General features: G+C 36.1%; 1 protein-coding gene across 4 annotated transcripts in view; it reads right to left on the bottom strand.

Annotated features, from left to right (window-relative positions):
• The window catches only part of LOC118152121 (uncharacterized), a 275,375-nt gene extending 251,846 nt beyond the window's left edge, over positions 1-23,529 (bottom strand). For all 4 annotated transcript variants that reach the window (XM_078367789.1, XM_078367790.1, XM_078367792.1 and 1 more), the window contains exon 1: positions 22,972-23,529. The gene's annotated coding sequence lies outside the window, so the exon portion shown is untranslated. The remainder of the gene's footprint in view (positions 1-22,971) is intronic.
• Positions 23,530-23,542: the final 13 nt, after the last annotated feature.

The raw sequence follows: 23,542 nt of genomic DNA, 5'->3' as shown, positions 1-23,542 counted from the left end.
TGGAGTGTAAATAGCTTTCTCAAAATGGAAGGAACTGTGTTAGACCCAGTTTGCTGATTGATGATTTCCCTGTGGTTCAAAGTAGATAATTTCAGTCATTGGGTATATAATGCAATGAGTTTTTATAAGCAATTTACATCACTAAAATTATAATTATTATAAATAAAATTATAGGGAAAATGAATATCTTCATTCTGACAATGCCAAATGTTTTTTAGCAAACATTGCTAAAAAAATTATGTTTCTACATGAAAAATTTTACATATTCTTTCTATGACATAAAGCTGATAACACCTTGAAAACGTAGTAGTTATGGAAAATGAACTACTGTGATTTTTTATTCTCACCCTCCACCTCCATTCTCTTTTGTTTTTTATTATGTTTTAGGTTTTGGGTACATGTGAAGAACACTTAAGATTGTTGCGTATTTTTTAGAGTATGTCGTGATCTTGGGTTAGCTGTCTCATGTTATCAGAAGGGGAACAGCAACACCTTGTGGACAAAGAAAGAAAGCGAATGATTTTTTTTTTTTTCTTTTAGGGTGCGGTATAGTGGCTCACGCCTGCAATCCTAGCACTTTGGGAGACCTGGGCCAGAGAACAACTTGAGCCCAAGAGGTCAGGACCAGCCGGGGCAACACAGTGACACACACATCTTTACCAAACATTTGAAAAATCTGCTGGGCACAGTGGCTCAGACCTCAGGTCCCAGCTACTTAGAAGGCTAAGTTGAAAGGATCACTTAAGCCCAGGAGGTCGAGGCTGCAGTGAATGTGAGCATACCACTGCATTCCAGCCTGGATGACACAGCAAGACCCTATCTCAAAAAACATTATGTTTATGTAACAGTTTCTACAAGGAATATAGTATCAGTGTCATGTTTGTATTTAAATGGCATCAGAACCGGCACAGTGGCTCAGACCTGTAATCTAACTCTTCAGAAGGTGGAAGGCAGGAGAATCACTTGAGGCCAGGAGTTGGAAGACCGGCCAGGGCAGCATAATGAAACCCCCATCTCTATAAAAATCATAACAACAATAATAATAAAAAGCTAGGCTTGCTGACACACACCTGTAGGCCTAGCTATTCTGGAGGCTGAGGCAGAGGATTGCTTAAGTCCAGGAGTTTGATGTTATTGTGAGCTGTGATAGAGCCACTTCACTCTAGCATAGACAGCTTGGCAAGACCCAGTCTCTAACAAAATAAAGGAACATCACAGCATTGCTTACAGAGATTTATAAATGATGCCAAAATGTCTTCAGGGAGGTAAATCATCTAAATATAGCTATATGGACTCTTTCTAAATTCCAAATTTGGGTGGGAAAAATAAATGAGATCGAGAACTTCTTGAAATGTACCAAGGCTCAGAAAGACAAAACAAAAACTTTCATTAGGCAATATCAAGAATGTTCATTAATGCTATTTCTAATTTATGATACAATATTCTAAAAAGGAAATCCCAGCAGCAAGAACCCAAAGGAAAGAGAAAATAAATGACAACAGTGACCATACTTTCTACACTCCCAACCTCTTTTCTACCACCACTTAACAAGACCTCCCAAAGCCAATCACTGCTTTCTCTTGCGGAGTTACCCTCTACTCTGTGAACATATGAGCCAGAGAACTCTGGGAAGTCCCTGGGTCCCTTCCAGGAGCTCTGCAAGGTCAAAACTATTTTCATAAAAATACACAGGTTTTGTTTACTTTTTCCACTTTCATTCTCTCACAAGTATAACTGGAGTTTCCCAGAGGCTACCTGACATGGGATACCACAAGAAATCAGACGGAGAAGAAGAAAGGAAAACCAAGTTTTCTTATATTAAACCAGACATTAAAGACACACATAAAATTATAATCTTTATTGTTAAAAATTATAACTTTAAATAAAAATATGATTTATGTTAACACAATTTCTCAGTTTTCATTTTTAGTATGACAAAGAGAGACAGATATAATCCAAATAAATTAAAGCTTTTTGGGGTCCTCAATAACTTTTAAAAATGTAAAGTGGTCCTGACACCAAAAAGTTGGAGAACTGATGCTCTAAAATACATACTCTTTCATGTAGCTTCCACCCAGTTCATTTCTTAAATACTTTATCAATTATCTCCCATTTCCCTCACCCTATCCTTGTTACAAAATTTCATTTTCCTACACCAGCCCTCCCTGTTATGAGAAAGTTCTCAGGTTATAGACATTATTTAACAAAATCTTCTTAATGGCTTTATAATGATATCATGACATATAAACATTGTATAAATTTAAGGTAACTTGATGTTTTGATATTTGTATACTTTTTGAAATGATCACCACAATTAAGCAAATTAGCATATTTGTTATCTCTACATATTTATCATTGTGTGTGTATTGACAGTAATTAATTTATGATATAGTCCTTTAGCAAAACACAGGAATATGACACAGTGTTGTTCCATGTTGTACATTATATCTCCAGAAATTATTGTCTTTGTACCAGTTAATCAATGTCACCCTATTCTGCTTCCCCAAGCTCCTGGCAATCACTGTCCTGCTCTCTGTTTTTATTAATTTGACTGTTGTAGATTCCACATGTAAGTGAGACCATGAAGTATTTGTCTCTGTGTGTTGCTTTTTTGCTTGGCACAATATCCTCCAGCTCCATGCATGTTGTCACAAATAGCAAGATTTTCTTCTGTTTTTATGGATGAATAATATTTCATTATATATATATATATACCATATATATATATATACCATATATATATATATACACACACACACCATATTTTCTTTACCCACTCATCTACTCCTCTGCCAGAGGATATTTAGGTTATTTTCATATCTTGGCCATTGCATGTAATGCTGCAATCAACAGGGGAGTACAGATTTGAGAGCAAAGATTCTTATGTCAATTTCATTGGACATATACCCAGAAGTGAAATTGTTGGATTATGTGGTAGATTTTTATTTTTGAAACAGAGTCTCACTCTGTCATCCAGGGAAAAGTGCAGTGGCAGGATCATAGTTCACTGTAGCCTTGAACTCCTGGGCTCAAGCAATACTCTTAACTCAGCCTCACGAGTAGCTAGGACTACAGGTGTACAACACCACGTCTGGCTAATGTTAAATTTTTTTTCAGAGATCGGATCTTGCTATCATTGCCCAGGCTGGTCAGCAACTCTTGGCCTCTTGCCTTGGCTTCCCAAAATGATGAGATTACAGGTGTGAGCCACCACACCAGGCCAGTACTATTTTCCATTTTCTTTGGAGGAACCTCAATACTGTTTTCCATAATGTTTTACTAATTTGCATTCCCATCAATAGTGTACAAGGGTTTCCTTTTTTCACATTCTCTCCAACACTTATCTTTTCTCTTTTTGATAATAGTCATTTTTAAAAGTGTGACATAATATCTCATTGTGGTTTTGATTTGAATTTCTCTTAAGCTTAGAGAAGTTGAGCACATTTTCATAAACCTGTTAGCCATTTGAATTCCTTCTTTTGAGATGTATCCATTTAGGCTCTTTGTCTTAAAAAAATCAGTTATTTGTATTTTTGGTATTAATAAGTATGTGTTCTTCTTATTTTTTTAATATTAACTCCTTATAAGAGATATGGTTTACAAATATTTTCCCCATTTCATAGGTTGCCTTATTTCGATAGTTGTTTTCTTTGCTGCGGAGAAGCTTTTTAGTTTGATGTAATTTATTTATCTATTGTGCCTTTGTTGCCTGTGCTTTTGGCAACATATCTAAACAAATTATTACCAAGACCAATGTCAAGAATGCTTTTTCCTGTTTTCCTCTAGGAGTTTTATGGTTTCAGGTATTACATTTAAATGTTTGATCCATTTTGAGTTAATTTTTATGTATTGTGTGAGCCAGGAATCCGATTTTATTCTTTTGCGTGTGGATATCCAGCTTTCTGAACACCACTTGTTCTAGAGCATATCCTCTCCCCATTATGTCTTCTTGTCCCCATCCTGGGTGATCATTGCTGTAAATGTGTGGGTTATGCCTAGGTTCTTTATTTTGTTCCACTGGTTGATGTGTCTGTTTATATGCCAGTACCACAGTGTTTCTGTTTCTACAGCTTTGCAATATAATTTGCAGTCAGAAATGTGATACCTGTAACTTTGTTCTTGCTCAAAATTGCTTTGACTATTCAGGATTTTTTGTGATTCTATATGAATTTTAGGATTATTTTTTCTATTTCTGTGAGAGACACCATTGGGATTTTGATATGGATTACATTAAATCTGTAGATTGCCTTAAGTAATATAGACATTTTAATAATACAGTATTAATTCTTTCAATCCATGGGTTGTCTTTCCATTTACTTAGGTCTAAATTTCCTTCATCAGTATTTTGTAATTTGTAGTATACAAGTCTTTCACTTCTTTGGCTAATTCCAAAGTAGTTTATTTGATATTGTTTTTTAAATTTCCCTTTCAGACAATTCACTGTTAGTTTTTAGAAATAGCAATGATTTTTGTATGTCCATTGTGCATCCTACAGTTTTAGTAAATTTATTATATAGTCAGCCCATCATATCCACGGATTCTGCAACCATGAAATCAACCAACCATGAACCAAATCTACCAATTGTACATATTTTCCATCTGTGGTGGTTTGAATCTACAGATGTGGATATATGGAAACAGAGGGCCAACTATGCACAATTTCATGTAAGGGAGTTGATCATCACAGTGTTTGTTATCTGAGGGGGTCCTGAAACAAATCACCAGAAGATATAAAAGACTGAGTGTATTATTTCATTCTTTCTTTTTTTTTTTTTTTTTTTTTTGAGATGGAGTTACCCAGGCTGGAGTACAATGGTGCGATCTCAGTTCACCGCAACCTCTGCCTCTTGGGTTCAAGCAATTCTCCTGCCTCAGCCTCCCAAGTAGCTGGGACTACAGGCACGTGCCACCATGACCAGCTAATTTTTGTATTTTTAGTAGAGATGGGGTTTCACCTTGTTGACCAGGATGTTCTCAATCTCTTGACCTCATCATCCACCTGCCTTGGCCCCCCAAAGTGCTGGGATTATAGGCGTGAGCCACCACACCCAGCCTATTTCTAATCATTTTCTGTGGAGTGTTTAGCAATTTCAATGCATAATATGTCATCTGTTAACAGAGATACTACATCTTTCTTTCCATTTTGATGTCTTTTCTTTTTTATTATTATTATACTTTAAATTCCAAGGTACAAGGGCAGAAAGTGCAGGCTTGTTACATAGATATATACATATCATGGTGGTTTGCTGCATCCATCACACTGTCATCTCACCGCTCCTATTCAATGTAGTACTGGAAGTTCTAGCCAGAGCAATCAGGCAAGAAAAAGAAATAAAGGGTATTCAAACAGGAAAGGAGGAAGTCAAATTGTCTCTATTTGCAGACAACATGATTGTATATTTAGAAGACCCCATTCTCTCAGCCCAAAATCTCCTGAACCTGATAAGCAACTTCAGCAAAGTGGGGATACAAAATAAATGTGCAAAAATCACAAGCATTCCTATACACCAATAACAGACTTAAAGAGAGCCAAGTCAAGAATGAACTGCCATTCACAATTGCTACAAAGAGAATAAAATACCTAGGAATACAACTAACAAGGAACATAAAGGACCTCTTCAAGGAGAACTATGAACCACTGCTCAAGGAAATAAGAGAGGACACAAACAGATGGAGAAACATTCCATGCTCATGGGTAGGAAGAATCAATATCATGAAAATGGCCTTACTGTCCAAAGTAATTTAAGACACTCAAGGCTATCCCCATGAAGCTACCAATGACCTTCTTCACAGAACTGGAAAAAACCACCTTAAACTTCATATGGAACCAAAAGAGAGCCCACATAGCCAAGTCAATTCTAAGCAAAGAGAACAAAGCTGGCGGCATCACACTACCTGACTTCAAACTACACTACAAGGCTACAGTAATCAAAACAGCATGGTACTGGTACCAAAACAGAGATATAGACCAATGGAACAGAACAGAGGCCTCGGAGGCAACACCACACATCTTCAACCATCTCATCTTTGACAAACCTGACAAAAACAAGCAATGGGGAAAGGATTCCCTGTTTAATAAATGGTGTTGGGAAAACTGGCTAGCCATGTGCCGAAAGAGGAAACTGAACCCCTTCCTTACACCTTACACTAAAATTAACTCCAGATAGATTAAAGACTTAAACATAAGACCTAACACCTTAAAAACCCTAGAAGAAAATCTAGGCAAAACCATTCAGGACATAGGTATAGGCAAAGACTTCATGACCAAAACACCGAAAGCATTGGCAACAAAAGCCAAAATAGACAAATGAAACCTCATCCAACTCCACAGCTTCTGCACAGCAAAAGAAACAGTCATTAGAGTGAATTGGCAACTAACAGAATGGGAAAAAATTTTTGCAATCTACCCATCTGACAAAGGGCTAATATCCAGAATCTACAAAGAACTAAAACAGATTTACAAGAAAAGAACAAATAAGCCCATTCAAAAGTGGGAGAAGGATATGAACAGGCACTTTACAAAAGAAGACATATATGAGACCAACAAATACATAAAAAAATGCTCATCATCACTGTTCATTAGAGAAATGCAAATCAAAACTACATTGAGATACCGTCTCACGCCAGTTAGAATGGCGATCATTAAAAAATCTGGAGACAACAGATGCTGGAGAGGATGTGGAGAAATAGGAACACTTTTACACAGTTGGTGGGAGTGTAAATTACTTCAACAATTATGGAAGACAGTGTGGTGATTCCTCAAGGACCTAGAAATAGAAATTCCATTTGACCCAGCAATCCCATTACTGGGTATCTATCCAAAGGATTATAAATCGTTCTATTATAAGGACAAATGCACTCGAATGTTTACTGTAGCACTGTTTACAATAGCAAAGATTAGAACCAACCCAAATGCCCATTGATGATAGACTGGACAGGGAAAATGTGGCACATATACACCATGGAATACTTTGCAGCCATAAAAAACAATGAGTTCATGTCCTTTTTAGGGACATGGATGAACCTAGAAACCATCATTCTCGGCAAACTGACACAGAACAGAAAATCAACCACTGCATGTTCTCACTTATAGGCGGATGTTGAATAATGAGAACACATGGACACAGGGAGGAGAGCATGACGCACTGGGGTCTTTAGGGGGATATAGGGGAGGGACAGTGGGGGGTGGGGAGTTGGGGAGGGATAACATGGGGAGAAATGCCAGATATAGGTGATGGGGAAGAAGGCAGCAAACCACACTGCCATCTGTGTACCTATGCAACAATCTTACATGTTCTTCACATGTATCCTTAAACATAAAATGCAATTAAAAAAAAAAAAAAGAATCTAAGAAGACTAGATAGAACCCTGGGAATTGCTAATGTTTTCATTGTGGTCAACATGGTAGATTATATTACCATTCACCAGTTATCTGGTACCCCTACTGCAGTGGCCCTATATACTAGAAGATCATACGTTTATGTCCTATTGAAGGAAGGGTCAGATTTAGACATGTGACCTGTTTAGCCAATGAAATGTAGGTTGAAGTTGCATGTGTCACTTCCAAGCCGAAGCTTTAAGATTCCCTCTCCCATCAGCATGATGACTGCCAGTGTTCTAGATCGAGGCTGCTCAGTCAGACTGGTCTACAATTGACCCATAAGGGACACATAACATGATCAAGAAACAAGGCTTAAGACCGCAAAAACTGCCATAAGCAATAAACTAAAATAAAGATTCAGTTGCTTAATTCAAACAAACCACAGGAGAGAAGTGCTCAGGAATGTGTATCGCCAAACTGCCATGAAAAAAAAGCTTTACTCATCAGTCACACCAAGAGAGCATGAAGTCATTGAGGGAGGGAGAGAGGGAAGGAAGGAAGGAAGGAAGGAAGGAAGGAAGGAAGGAAGGAAGGAAGGAAGGAAGGAAGGAAAAAATGTTCCTCTTTACTTTTTCACTGTCAGGAAAAATTCTGAGAGACTCTGAAATGGACCAAATAAAATTATATATAAATATATATCTTGTCTAGTGCATTATTCTGGTCTATCTGGCACGTAGGAGCCCTTAACAATTTTTGAGCTATTTCATTTCTGTACATTGCAAAAAAAAAAAAAAAAAACAAAAACAAAAAAACTTTATAGCAGTGCAAATGATTCTTAGCCAAAGGAACACAAATAAATTTTTTCAGGTAGAATCAGTTGATTATTGACTCAGGATATCAACCAGTTTTGCATCTATTTGTAAATTTACTTTAACTTGCCGATTTTCTTATATGAATTCCCCTTCAAACTGGTTGTAATGTCTTACTACCCCCTCATTAGTGAACAAGTTATAAAAATGTTTTCACATTTTATCTTATATTTACAATAGAGTAAATATTTTATCTTTCTGGAAAGATTATTCTTTAATACCAAGTACCCGCCTCCCAAAGCAGTTAACATGATGAGGGTGTGGGGGCAGTGGAGAGGTGAGTAGACACCATTCCCACAGACAACTACCATCCCTAGAATTATCAAAATAAGAAGAGAATATTCTATATTAAGTGGAAGATAGAAAGTTGGACAATAAGACTGAAAATTCTGAGACTATACTTTCAGTAAAACATGAAGGTAAGACTCTCAAGAGTGAGCAAACGTGTTATGAAGTTGGACAGATTGTCATTCAGAGGCAGAAGAAAATGTTCTCCAGCTGAATAACATTTAAAAGAAACAAATGAGCAATTGCAATTTGATTATTTTGCAAGGCATTTTTATTCAGTGTATAGATTATGCAAGATAAGAGTCTGGCAATTAGGAAGTCATGGGTGTCAGGAGACGGATTGATTTCAGTAGTGTCGGGGGTATCTGAATCAGTGGAGATAAATATAGGTAATTTTCCAAAGCTTTTTGGTTACCAAAAAAAAGAGAGTGTAGCACCTAAATGATATTGATGTAAACATCATCATAGATGTGGAGGATTTTCTTTAATGGAAGAGGATTTGACTATTTGTATGTTCTGAGAATTTGGAAGAGAAGTAAGATCATTGGTGGAACAAAGGTTCTAAGCAGGCTTAAGAGAATGGAATCCAGAGCAGAGGTAAAAAACTTTAAATAGAAGGAAAGTGCAAATGAAGGGGAGCATGTGAATGAATGTAGAGAAAAAGCAGAAAATGGGGAAATATGTGACCTTAATGTGAAAGTGACAGAAGTTACATAAGAAGTCAATATATCGAATAGTTGCCACAAGGAACTGAGAAGAAAGCTAACTAAATAGAAATACAACAACAAGGAGTAATATTTATTAGTGCTTACTTACAAGTCATTCTACAAATCTGACAGGTAAACTTTGTTGAAGCTTCATATAGCTACACATATGTGCAAGGAATTTAAAAGTGCCTTTCTTTATTTCTGTAATTGATCTCATTTGATTATTTTGCATCACAGTTTGGAGAACTCAAATCTAGTAATTAAATGCAACGGGTCCTTTTTTACATTAATTAACTCTCTTCATTACTTAATTCAAATTTCAAACTCCCTAAGGCAGGCTGTATCCTTAAAGGATTTTTCTGCTGCAATATCCATCCCGGAAGGCATCTGCACACATGGGAAGGCTCAGTCAGGTGCCCTCATGGGGTCGAGGTGGCGGTGCACTGACCTGGAGCAAGCTGGTCTCTGCTATGTATGGTCAGTGGAGTCTTTTCTTTGGGTATCCTTCACTGATATCTGCTGACATATAGCTAATCAATCCTGTCTTTGTTTGGGCATGTATTGGCACCCACTGATGAAGTTTCTGGGCGCCCATTACTATTTTACTCTACCACCTCACCAAGACCTCACATTCTGAGGCCTCCATGTCCCACACAGGTCTCTACTGGTTTCCTCGTCCTGTCAAGTTAGTTATGAGTCCTCCTCCCACTACACTGTGATAGACTTTTCAGTCAGTATTCACAAGCTGAGAGTAAGGGAATTTATCTCACAGGCACCTCCCTCTGCCCTTGCTGCCCTATAATTCCTGGGCCATCCTATGTACACTAGAGAAGTAAAGCACCAAACTGGATATTCTCTGATCTTCATATGTCTAACCTTTACTTATCAATCTAGCAGATTGAGTCCCAGCAAGCTGATCGGGCCGGCTACTTGATAAGAAACATAGGCAGAACCCTCTCATAGTCACATCTTATAATTTTCTTCTTCCTCCATAATTAATGGTTCTTCTCTTTCTCTTATCCAGTAGAAAGTCCCCTTACATCATACCTGTGACTAAAACTGTCCCCTCAGCTAGATAAAATGTTCTATAGGATTATTTCCAATTATAGCCTCCTGGCCTCCTTTTTCTTAGAATATTTTAGAAAAGTTATCATTGTAACACCATTCTTTCTCTGCCTCTCTGAGATATAAATCCTTTTAGGAGCCACTTGCCTGATTTAAAACAAGGAATATCTTTTTCAAAGACCTGGGAGCCATCCCTTTCAAATGAAATCCTTAAGAAAGATATCACCCTTTTCTCTCAGTCCCCATGAAAGAGTAAGAGCCTAATCTTGCTCCAAGTTGTAAATTACTTTCTATCACAAAAATAAAAGTTTACTTTTTCTTTGAGAAAAGACAGTTAGCAAAGACAGGGCCTATGATCTCCCCCAACCCCCCGCTTTCAAAAACTCCACTGCCCTTTGTTTCAGTGAAGCTGAGTTCAGACTGGGTTCTGGCCTCTATCCCTTACTGCAATAGCCATGAATAGTATCTTCCTTACTTATTTAACTTTTTCCAGTGCAATTTTTTCTTTGACTGTTTCCACACTCTAAAACTTACATTGAAATTATACTAGGATTAAAGGCAGCCAATTTCAACTCTTGAATATGTAAAATAACCCTTTAGGATTTCAAAACCCATGTTCTCTTCTATAAGTTATTTCTTTAGACTATTGCCTTATTAAAAGTTTCTGGTTCTTATTTTGACGTTGAAAAGGAGATTGCTGATTTTTAAATAAGTTCCCACTCACTTTTAATTTCTATCACAGTTTTATAGCTTTTCATGGCAATGGATTCTTCTGGTTCAACAAGAAGACCAGAATAAAGAAGTACAGAAACATCTCAACATATCTCAAAAAGTTATCTCCATTTAACATAAACAATGTCACTTAATATTTTTAACTTCCCTATCAAATGGATGCTATTATCCCCAATTTATAGGATATTAAAACTTATATACTGTAAATAACCAGCTAAAGGTCGTATAGCATGGAAGATATGATAGGCATACAAAGAAGCAATGGCATTGGAAGTGGAGGAGGGTAAAGGATTAAAAGGCTAAGCCTACTTTGATTAAGAAAAAAAAAGAAAACTAGGAGGAGGCAAACTCTTGTTGGAAAGGGGAAGGACTGGGGCAGAGGAAGATAATGGAGTAGATCTCTCCAGGTATCATACCCCTATGGACACCTCTATATGAACAACTATTCAGATATGAAATTACTTTTATAAGAGCTAATGAACCCTGAATACATGCATGAGTCTATGAAGCCCTTTCGGACTGCAAAGAGGAGTAAAACCATGGTTTGACAGTAAGGGAACTAGTACTCTGTGACTGACATACTTCTCCCCCAGGCCATTATGGTACCATATGCAGAAAGTCCTCCGGAACTCACAGTTTTTACACTGAATAAAGTAAACAGAAGATGAATATTTATTTGTTTCCTCCATACTGGGTTCCTTCACAGTAGACTCACTCCTGCATCACCCCAAAAGCAGCACCATGAGTGTCAACAGAGCTGAATCACCTGAGGCATGCTACAGACATAGAGAGGGGTTTGGGTTAGCAATAACCATTCTGTGAAACTTAGCAGTGGCTAGCCATTCCTAAGAGGAAACATTATACTAGAAAGGCTGTTTATGGGCACTGCACTGGGGGAAACATGACACACAGACTGTCCAGACTTGATGGCCTGACTTATTCTTCCCCACAGCCATACAGCTCTCTATGGATCACCCATGGGCCCATCCAGTTACACTGTATCAGTGGTGAAGCCATTGTAAGACTTATGTCTAACCTTGGCCTTGGGCACCTCCTAATGCTAAAATGGAATATAATGGAAATCCACACAGAATTTCTAAACAAACCCACCGAGAAACAGTCAAAAACAAACATAAACCAAAAAGACTGAAATAAATATTTAATCGATCAATGTATAGATAGAGATGTATGCCTACAAAAAATAAGAATAGCCTAGGAAAAATTGCCTCACCAAATGGAGAAAACAAGGTGTCAGCAACTGAACTTAAAGACATGCAAATGAATGATGTGGCAGAGAAAGAATTTAAAATGACTTTTTTTTAATCTGTGAACTTTAAGAAAGTATAGAGAAACAATTCAGATATTTATCAGAAAAATTCAACAAAAAATTTAAAATAATGGGAAAAAATCAAATGGAAATCATGGAGTTAGAAAGTTTAATAAACAAATTGAAAAATGTAATAGAGAGCATCAACAGCAGAACTGATCAAGCAGAAGAAACAGTGAGATCAAAGACAGGTTCTTTGAAAATATACTGCAAGAGTAGAAAAAAGAAAAGAAATGAGAAGAAACAAAGAAAACTTATGAGATCCATGGGATACCATTGAAAGAACAAATCTACGTATCAGTGGCTTTAAAGTGGAACTAAGAATAGAAAAGAGTTAGAAGCTTATTCAAAGAAGTAACAGAAAACTTTTTAAACTTGGAGAAAGATTAAAATGTTTAGGATGGCTAAGTGCTCTAATCTGATTTAATCTGAATAAGTAAACCCCAAGATATAGTATAACTAAATTTTCAAAGGTCAAAGACAAAGTATAGGTCCTGAAAGCACTAAGAAAAAGGAAGCATATAACACGTAAGAGAATTCCAATATGCCTAGCAGCAGACTTCTCAGCAGAAACAATAGAGGCAGGAGAGAGTAAGATAATAGAATCAAGTGCTGAAGAAAAAACTGTCAACCATGAATATAGTATCCAGCACAGCTCTCATTTAGAAATCACAGAGAGATTAAGACATTCTCAGACAAACAAAAGATGAAGAAATTCATTGTAACCATTGTAACCATACCTTCCTTACAGTTTGAAGAACAGTTTTCAAACTGAAGGAAAAGAGCACTAATATTAACATAAAAAATTGGAAGGTATAAATCCACAGGCAAAAATAAATATTTAGACAGATTCAGAATGCTCTAATATGGTAATAATTGAATGTAAACCACTTATGTATTTTTAGTAGGAAGGTTAAAATACAAAAAAATATATAAATAACAACTACAGTAATTTGTTAAGGGATACATGACATAAAAGATGTAAATTAAGAGATAAAAATGCAGAATGTGGGGGAGTGATTGAGTTAAAAAGCAGAAGATTCCTTATCCCCATTTCTTATTATCAAAATTAAGTTGTTATCCATTTAAAATTACCTATTAAAACCATGAAGTGTTCTTTGTATGCCTTGTAGTAGCCAAAAGGCAAAAAATTTTAATAGATACACTAAAAATAAAAGAATGAGAAACAAAAACACACAGAGAGAGAAAATGACTTAACAACAAAGGTAGACAATAAAGGAACAAAAAAGTACACAAATTCTAAAATAAGAAAAGAACTACATGGCAGTACAAGTCCTTATCTATCAATAATTACCTTGAGTGTAAATAGATTAAATTATCCAGTCAGAAGACACAGAATGTGTAAATGAATTAAAGCAAGACCTAATTATATTCTTTCCACAAAAAATTCACATCACCTGTAAATACACTTACAAATTGAAAGTGATCAGATGGAAAAATAGATTTTATGACAATGGAAACCAAAAGAATACAGGAGTAGATATAGTTATATCAGATAAAATAGACTTCAAGTAAAAAAAAACTATAAACAAGGCTATTATGTAATAATAAAGGGGTCAGTACAACAAGAGAATAAAATAATTGTAAATATATATACACTCAATATTGGAGAACCTAAACATATAAAGCAAACATTAACAGATCTAAAAGGAGAGATAGAAAGGAATACAATGTTGAACTGGCCTCAGCAATGAACATCCCACTTTCAGCAATAAACAGACCTTTGAGACAGAATCCCACTTTCAGCAATGAACAGATCATTCAGACTGAATCTCAATAAAGAAACATCGTATTTAAACTGCACTCTAGACCAAAAGAACTTAACAGTTATTTACATAACATGGCATCCAACAATTGCATAATTCATGGTCTTTTCAGTTGCACATGGAACATTGTTCATGATAGGTAAGTTAGACCACAAGACAAGTCTTAGCTAATCAAAAAAATAAAAATTATATCACGTTTTTTTCTGACCATATGGAATAAAGCTAGAAATAAACAACAAGAGGAACTTCAGAAATTGTGCAAATGCATACAAATTAAACAACAGATTCCTAAACAACCAATGGGTCAATGAAAAATATGTTAATTTTGAAAATGTCTTAAGACAAAAATGAAGTCAGAACATATGAAAACTTATGAAATACAGCAAAACAGTCCTTAGAGGGAAGTTTATAGCAATATATTTCTACATCAAAAAAAAAGAAAGATCACAAATAGCCTAACAAAGTCTTTCAAGGACCTATAAGATCAAGAACAAACTAAGCCCCAAATTAGCAGAAGACTATAAAGCTCTGAGCACAAATAAATAGAATGAAGACAAAAAATACAAAAGATTAATTAAATGAAGGGATCTTTTTTGAAAAGATAAAATTGACAAATGTTTTGCCAAACAAAGAAAAAAAGAGAAAATTCACATAAACACAATCAGAGGTGAAAAAGGAGACACTGTGATGGGACACTACAGAAATACAAATAATCATAAGTACTATAAACAATTATACACCAATAAATTGAAAAACTTTGAAGAAATACATACACTCTGTACACATACAACCTATCAAAATTGAAGAAAGAAGAAATAGAAAATGTGAATACACCAACAGCAAATGATGAGACTGAAGCAGCAATTCAGTCTCTCAATAAAGAAAAATCCAAAGGACTTCACTGTGGCTCATTACTGTAATCTCACATTTTAGGAACCCAAGGCAGGAGAATCAATATAGGCCAGGAGTTCAAGATTAGCCTGGGCAAACAGCAAGACCCCATATCTAAATATAAAAATAAAAATTAGTCATGTGTAGTGGTTTTTACTTGTAGTCCTGGCTACTGAGATGGCTGAGGCAGGAGGATAACTTAAGATGACGAATTTGAGGCTTCAGTCAGCTATGACTACATCACTGTATGTCAGGCTCAGTGACAAGAGACCCTGTCTCTAAAAAAATAGAAGAAACAAAAGTACAGGACCTGATGGTTTTCACTGACAAATTCTACAAAACATTTAAAGAACTTATACAAATTATTTACAACTATTTCAACAAATGAAAAGGAGGGAACTCTTCCAATCTCATTCTATGAAGACAGCATTACCTGATTTCAAAATGAGACAAGTACAGGAAAAAAAAACCCTACAGGCCAATATCATTGATGAATATAGATGCAAAAATTCAAAACCAGCAGTGCTAAAACTGGTAATTCAAAAGCACATTAAGAAGATTATTCACCACCATAATCAAATGGTATTTAGCTGGGGAGGTAAATTATATATATATGTATATATACACATATCTATATATGTATATATATATATAACATAACTTAAAAATATATATATATTACATGTTATATGTAATGTATAATATGTAAATCAATAAATTTAATACATCACATTAAACAATGAAGTATAAAAAAATAATTATTTCAATAGATGCAGAAAAAGCATTTGACGAAATCTGACATCCTTTTATGATAAAATCTTTTGACAAATTAGTTATAAAAAGAACACAACATAATAAAGGCCATATGTGATAACCCAACGGCAACATTATACTGAATGTTGAAAAGTTGAAAGCTTGGCTTCCAGGATCTAGGATAAGACAAGATGTTCACTTTAATCATTTCTATTCAACATAGTACTGGAAGTCCTAGTCAGAGCAATAGGCAAGAGAAAGAAATAAGAGGCATCCAAATTGGGGAAAAAAGTCAAACTGTCCCTGTTTGCAGATGACATAATCATATATATTTTAAAAAACTCTAAATACCATACCAAAAATCAGAAATAATAAATATAATAAAGTTTCAGGATACAAAATCAACATAAAAAAATCAGTAGCATTCCTATACACCAATAGAAAACTATCTGAAAAAGGAAAAAAGAAAGTAATCCCATTCAAAATAGCTATTTAAAAAAATAAAATACGTAGGAATAAGTTAAGCCAAGAAAATATAAAAACTATTAAACATTGATAAAAGCAATTGAAAAAAATTAAAATAAATAGATATCCTATACTCATGGACTAGTAGAATTAAAATTGTTGAAATGACCATACTACTCAAATCAATCTATAGATCCGATATAATCACTATCAAATTTCCAATTTCATTCTTCACAAATATTGAAAAAGATCTTAAATTTCATGTGAAACCACAAAAAACGCCAAATAGTCAAATAAATCTTAAGCAAAAGAACAATGTTAGAGGTATAGAACTATCTAATTTCAAAATATATTATAAAGCCATCCTAATTAAAACAGCATGGTATTGCCATAAACACAGGCACATAAATCAGTGGAACAAAAATAGAGAGCATAAATCCACACATTTACAGGCAACTTGTTTTTGACAAAGGAGCAAGCATACAATGGGGAAAACACAGTCTTTTCAACAAATAGTGCTGGAAAAAGTGGATAGCCACATAAAAGAATGAAAGTAGACCCTTATCTCTCATCATGTACAAAAATCAACTCAAAATAAAATTAAATATTTAAATGTAAGACCCCAAACTATGAAACTAGTGGAAGAAAATATAGGCAAAATGCTGTATGTCATTTGTCTGGGCAAGGACTTGTTAGAAAAGACATCAAAAGACATGCACAACAAAAGCAAAAATAAACAAATGGAATTACACCAAATAAAAAGTTATGCACTGCAAAGGAAATAATCACCAGAGTGAAGAGACAACCTACAAAATGAGAAAAAATATCTGTAAACTATTCACTTCACAAGAGGTTAATATCCCAAATGTATAGAAAACTCAAACAACTCAACAGCAAAAATACAAATAATTGTATCAGAAAATAGGCAAGAGACCTAAATAGACATTTCTCCAAAAAAGACATAAAAATTATCAACCGATATATGAAAAAATGCTCAACATCACTAATAACAGAGAAACGCAAGTCAAAACTACGGGGAGATATCATCTTACCCTGCTTAAAATGCATTTTATCCAAAAGTCAAAAAGTAACAAAAGCTGGCAAGGATGTGAAGAAAGGGGAATGTTCATACACTGTTGGTGGAAATATAAATTAGAGCAATCATTATGGAAAACAGTATGATAATTTCTAAAAACATTAAAAATGAACTTAACATATAATCCAGCAATCCCACTACTGGATATATATTCAAAGAAAATTAAATCAGTATGTCAAAGAGATTTCTGTACTCTCATGTTTGTTACAGCACTATTCACAATAGCCTAGAATCAACCTAAGTGTCCATCAATGAATGAATGGATAAAGAAAATTTAGCATATATGCTGTATTTGGCCATTCTTGCGTTGCTATAAAGAAATACCTGAGACTGGGTAATCTATAAGAAAAGACACTTAATTGACTTCTGGTTCTGTGGGCTGTACAGGGAGCTTCTGAGGAGGCCTCAGGAAGCTTCAGAACTCATTCACTACCATGAGGACAGCACCAAGCTATGAGGGATTGCCTCTATGACCCAAACACCTCCCACCAGGCCCCATCTCTAACACTGGGGATTACAATATAACATGAGATTTGGGTGAGGACAAATATCCAAACTATATTCATATGCACAATAGAATACTATTCAGCCATAAAAAGGATGAAATTGTGTCACTTGTGACAAAATGAGCATAGAGGACATTGTGGTAAGTAAAATAAGCTAATAACAGAAAGAGAAATATCACATGATCTCATTCATATAGGAACTATTAGAAACAAAACAAAACAAAAAATCTGATCTAATAGAAATGGAGAGTAGAAGAGTAGTTACCAGACTGAGAAGGACAGGGAGGAGAGGTTGATGGGAAGAGTTGGCCAATGGGTACAATATTACAATTAAATAAGAGGAATAAGTTCTGGCATTGTATTGCACATTAGGGGTGACCATAGATAACAATAATAAGGGAGTGTGTTTTAAATAGCTGGAAGAATTTTGAATCTTCTCACAACAAAAAATCATAAATGTTTACAGTAATGGATATGCTAATTACCATGACTTGATTATTTAACAATTTGTCATGTACCAAATACCACATTGTACCCTATCATCATGTGAAATTATATTGTGTCCATTTAAAAAACAAAAAAGAAAATAGAAAATGGAAGAGTCAAGATACTGGGGCACTCAAAGAGATAGAAGAGACGTTGAGTTGGCAGTAAGGAAGAGAGAATCTGATAGAGCAGGTCACAGAGTGACATTAGAGTTTATAACATTAGAAATCAATTTTTAAGTTATTGAAAATTAAGTTTATAACCATGAAAGTGAGTAGCTCAATTGAAGTGAAAGTGAAAATCAGTCAAAGATTAAATTGGAAAACATATTGCTTGGCACTTAGGAGTTACTTCAGAAATATTAATCTTAAGAAAATTAAGAACACCAAAGCACTCATAGTGGGCCATTATCATAACACAAATTTATGTGGTAATATTTTATTCTCTCTAGTGAAGGGAGTAATTCAACAGTCTTGATTATAGGTCAGAAAAGGATTTCTCCAGGTGTGACCCACTGATCACATTCATTGTATTTGAATTGCTTGAGCAGCTTGTTTCAGGAGAAAATGAAATATTTTAAGATGGACCAAAGAAGTTACCACTGAGTGTCTTCAATGGAAAACTCACCCTTGTCTAGAATAATCTGGGTTATCTGTTTCTATCATTTTCTTTGTTATTTGCAATTCTGTTAGTTGCGGATTACTGTTAGTGATGCAAATATTCTTGTCTATAGACATGCAAATGATTGATTTTGGTGCAAGTATAATTAATTTTCCTTCCTCCACCTTCCATCAGGAAGTCAGTTTTGCATCTATCAAGCAAGTTCATTTCAGTGTTTCTTAGTGCCTAGATAGGTGTGGCTTTTTGAATTTTCCATAAAACTCATTATAACATCACACTGGCTCCCTCATTAAATAAATGAGTTAAACAGAAATCTTAGACAAGTGTTCATTTTATATTTTTAAGCCATAATTTACCCTATTTTAGGAATTTTCCTTTAACATTCCTAAAAATACAGATTCCTATGTCCCTTGTTAGACCTACTGAATCAAAATCTCAGGCTTAAGACACAAGAATTTGCATTGGTAGTAAGCTTTTCAAGTGATTTTTAGGCATACTAAAGTGTACTAACTACTAAATTCCATTACTAATTCCTGAAACTTGAATAAATTCTTGTATTTATAATTCCATCTTCATCAAAGTAAACTTTTGGTTAGCAAAATATTAGAAACCGCCTTATTCAATAAGATTGGGACCATTAATAAATAGATTAAACACAAATTTAAGTTGGAGGAATCGTAAGAATTATTAATGCATGTCCTTAAAACTTAATTTTAATTTAAAAGACATGCGTAAATAAATCTGCAGTATTTGGATGATAAGTTCAAAGCCTTGCATGGATTCACTGAGTGGAGTTTCTTGTGGAAACTATGTCAATGATACGTTGTCATTGATTTCTTGTTCACTTTCTGCGAAGAGAATTGGAGTCTGAAATCCTAGATTATATAATTTTTCCCATTTGTTTCTAGCTTTCTTGCCAACCGTTAAGCTGTCAGCAACTATTCGTGTCTCATTTTTCTAACAGATTTAGTTTACTTCTCAGAAAAACAACAATACTACTCTTGTTATACTCATTTTCTCAGTTTACGTAATTTAATTAAATTGCATAACTACAAGAACAAAAACAAATGGTGTAAACATATTTAGGAATGAACACAGCTTCCTCTTAGAAAAGATACAACTTGCGTGATGGAAGAAGAAATGTATAGGCATTGAAAGTAGCTCAAGGGCTTTCACTTTGCAGTGGACCTCTGTCAGTAAGTTGTACAGGGGTACCAGAAAGTGCTGGTTGCAAATCAGTTAAGTGGAGGTCAGTTAAGGCAGCATCCACTGTATCTTAACTTGCAAAGCGAATGTTCCAGGACCAGGTTCACTTCTGCCCCACAAAAAATATATATATTTTGTAATTTTGTGGGGTTCTTATTTTATTGATAATTAATAAATGATATATAAGGCTACCAATTAGGTCAGTATGAAATATCAACATTACTAACTTTAATGACTTAGTTCCAGATAGAAATAAAAATTATTCAACTATATATAAAACTTAAAATCTATGTAGCTTTTTCTAGTGTACATATATAACTTTTCGAGATTTTTCAAGTATTAAATACAACTTTTGGGAATCCCCACACCTGGCTCCCCATGATGACATTCAAGGATTCCTTAGGATTCTGGGGATCTCAGACTGAAAGCCACTGCTCTGTAGGAATGAATGAATGAATGAAAAAGAAAGGGAAGGAAGAGGTAGCAGCATGTTTACTAATTGTAAATTAATCATGAATGAAATTTTATTTTATTAATAAACTTGTTAACATTGGGTTGCCAAATCTAACAAGATATCAACATGGCATTCATGGTGATCACACTTCTAGTCAAATTTTATCTTAGTGCAATGACTATATTATTAACATCATCCTAAAATACAGAAATTTCTTCCTTAATTCTGTGAATAATTCAGTTATTAATCACCCTATACACTATTTAATGAATGGAATGGTGCTGGGAATAAAGATAATAACAGGGCTAAAAGGTTTTTTTCTGTGGGCAGGGCATAGGATTTTGTTGTTTTACTAGAATAAAACAAAATTAATCAATATTTTATGCAACCAGAGGCTTCTGACTCCATTGTCTATTAATATCTATCAAACACTATAACCTCAGTCCTATTTCTTCCATTCTTCTTTTTGCTATCATAAAAACTTGCCTACTTTTTCATGTTAGATCTATGTTTCGCCTCTTTTCTTTACATCCAAACAACAGGACATCAACTTGGTACAGATAGTGCAATTGATCTGAACCCTATAGACCTCACTGTTTCTGTTTACATGCCTTGTGCTGTCAAGCTGAACAAATTTATTTTTTTCATTCAAAATTTTAATTTCATCTAATCATATTTATTTATTATTTATTTTTATTTTGAAAATAATTTCAACTTTTATTTTACATTCAGAGGCACGTGCCGGTTTGTTATATGGGTATATCTCATGATGCTGAGTTTTGGGGTATGAATGATCCCATCACCCAGATACTGAGTTGATATGGTTTGAGTCTATGTCCTCACCCAAATCTCATGTTAAATTGTAATTCCCAATGTAGGGAGAAGGACCTGGTGAGAGGTGATTAGCTCATGAGGGCATATTTCCTCCTTGCTGTTCTCATGATGATGAGTGAGTTCTCATGATGATGACTGAGTTCTCATGAGATCTGATGGTTTAAACATGTGGCACATCCCCCGCTGGCTCGCTTGCTCTTCTACCACCATGGTATACATGCCTTGCTTCTCCCTTCACCTTCTGCCATGATTGTAAGTTTCCCGAGGCCTCCCAGCCGTGCTTCCTGTACAGCCTGTGAGTCAATTAAATCTCTTTTCTTTACAAATTACCCAGTCTCAGGTAGTTCTATACAGCGGTATGAGAACATACTAACATATGAGCATAATACCCAATAGTGAGTTTGTCCAACTTTGTCTTCATCCTTCTCCCCTCTAGTAGACCCTGGTGTGTATTCTTTCCATTTTTATACTCATGAGTACCTAGTGTTGTGCTCCCACTTATAAGTGAGATCAGGTGGTATTTAGTTTTATGTTCCTCCATTAATTCACTTCAAGTTAATGGCCTCCAGCTGCAACCATGTTGCTTCCAAGGAGATGATTTTGTTATTTTTATGGCTGTATAGTGTAGCATGGTGTATGAAATGGTATGGAATGTGGCCTCTCTAAACCTCATGGTGAAATGTAATCCTCAGTGTTGCAGGTGGGGCCTGGTAGGAGGTATCTGGGTCATGGGGATGGATCGCTCATGGCCTGATATCATCGTTGTGAGAGTGAATTCTTTCAAGATTTGGTTGTATAAGGATGTGTGTCACCTACCTCCTCCCCCAGTCTCTTTGCTCCTGCTCTGGCCATGTGATATGCCTGCTCCTTCTTAGCCTCCCATCATGAGTAAAAGCTCCCTGAGGCCTCCCCAGAAGTCAAGCAGATGCCATCTCCACAGGTCCCATACAGCCTGCAGAGCTGTGAGCCAATTAAATCTCTTCTCTATAAATTACCTAGCCTCAGGTATTTCTTTATAGCAATGCAAGAAGGGCCTAATAATACAGTGTATATGTACCACATTTTACATATCCAGTCCACTGTTTACGGGCACCTAGGGTGATTCCATGTCTTTGCCATCGGAAATTGTAATGTGATGCACATTTACCTGCAGGTGTCTTTTTGGTAGAATGATTTTTCTTCTGGTTATATACCAGTAATGGAATTGTTGGCTTGAACGGTAGTCCTATTTTAAATTCTTTGAGAAATTTCCAAAGTGCTTTCGACAGTAGCTGAACTAATTCACATTCACACAAAGTATGTGTAAATGTTGCCTTTTTTCCCCACAGCCTCCCAGCATCTGCTGTTTTTTGACTTTTTAATAGTAGCTATTCTCACCCGGTGCGAGAGATATCCTGCTTTGGTTTGGATTTGCGTTTCTCTGATGATTGAGGATGTTAGGCCTAATCTTTGCCACCGTAAAGCTGGGAAAATACAGTATTACCTGTCAAAATAAATGGTTTTACTTTGCTTTAGTAAGGGGGGTAGGGGGTTGGTGTCACACACGCCATGAATAGCACCCACCGCGGCAGAGGGATCACCGTGGACTACCACTCGCTTCGTCCCATTCCCCGGCGACTGGTCCTCTCAGCTATTTACTGATGTCGTTCAAATTCTTCAGCTACCACCGGCCACCGACTGGCCTTCTCTATCCTGGTTCCCATCGCTCTGCTTTACAGGCCTGGCCTGCTCGCGGCTCCTCACAGCAGCGCCGCACGGCCCCTCCACGCCTCTGCCTCACTGTTTCCTCCATCTCAGTCGGGCAGAAACTTGCAGTGCGTTCAAGACCCTCCTCAGACGCCGCCTCCACGATTAGGCTTCTCCTGACGCCGGGTCTGTAACTCTTCACCTCCGCCCAAATTCCCACAGCACTCGCGACGTCGGCTGCCCCCGACGTGGCGCTTAATTCTATTTCAGGGAATGAGAACCGTCGCCAGCCCGCAGCCCTAGCGTGAGGCGGCTGCAGAGCGCGCCCAGCAGCCCAGTCACCGCAGGCGCCGGTGCCTCGGGCGGACTTTCCTCCCCTCCAGGAGGCGCGAATCCTCAGGGAGCAGCTGCGCGCGGTGCCTTTCGGCCCTCTGCGGCCGCCGTAGCT

Source organism: Callithrix jacchus, chromosome 3, assembly GCF_049354715.1.
Source record: "Callithrix jacchus isolate 240 chromosome 3, calJac240_pri, whole genome shotgun sequence".
NCBI lineage: Eukaryota > Metazoa > Chordata > Mammalia > Primates > Cebidae > Callithrix > Callithrix jacchus.
This window is presented reverse-complemented; position numbering and strand designations above follow the sequence as displayed.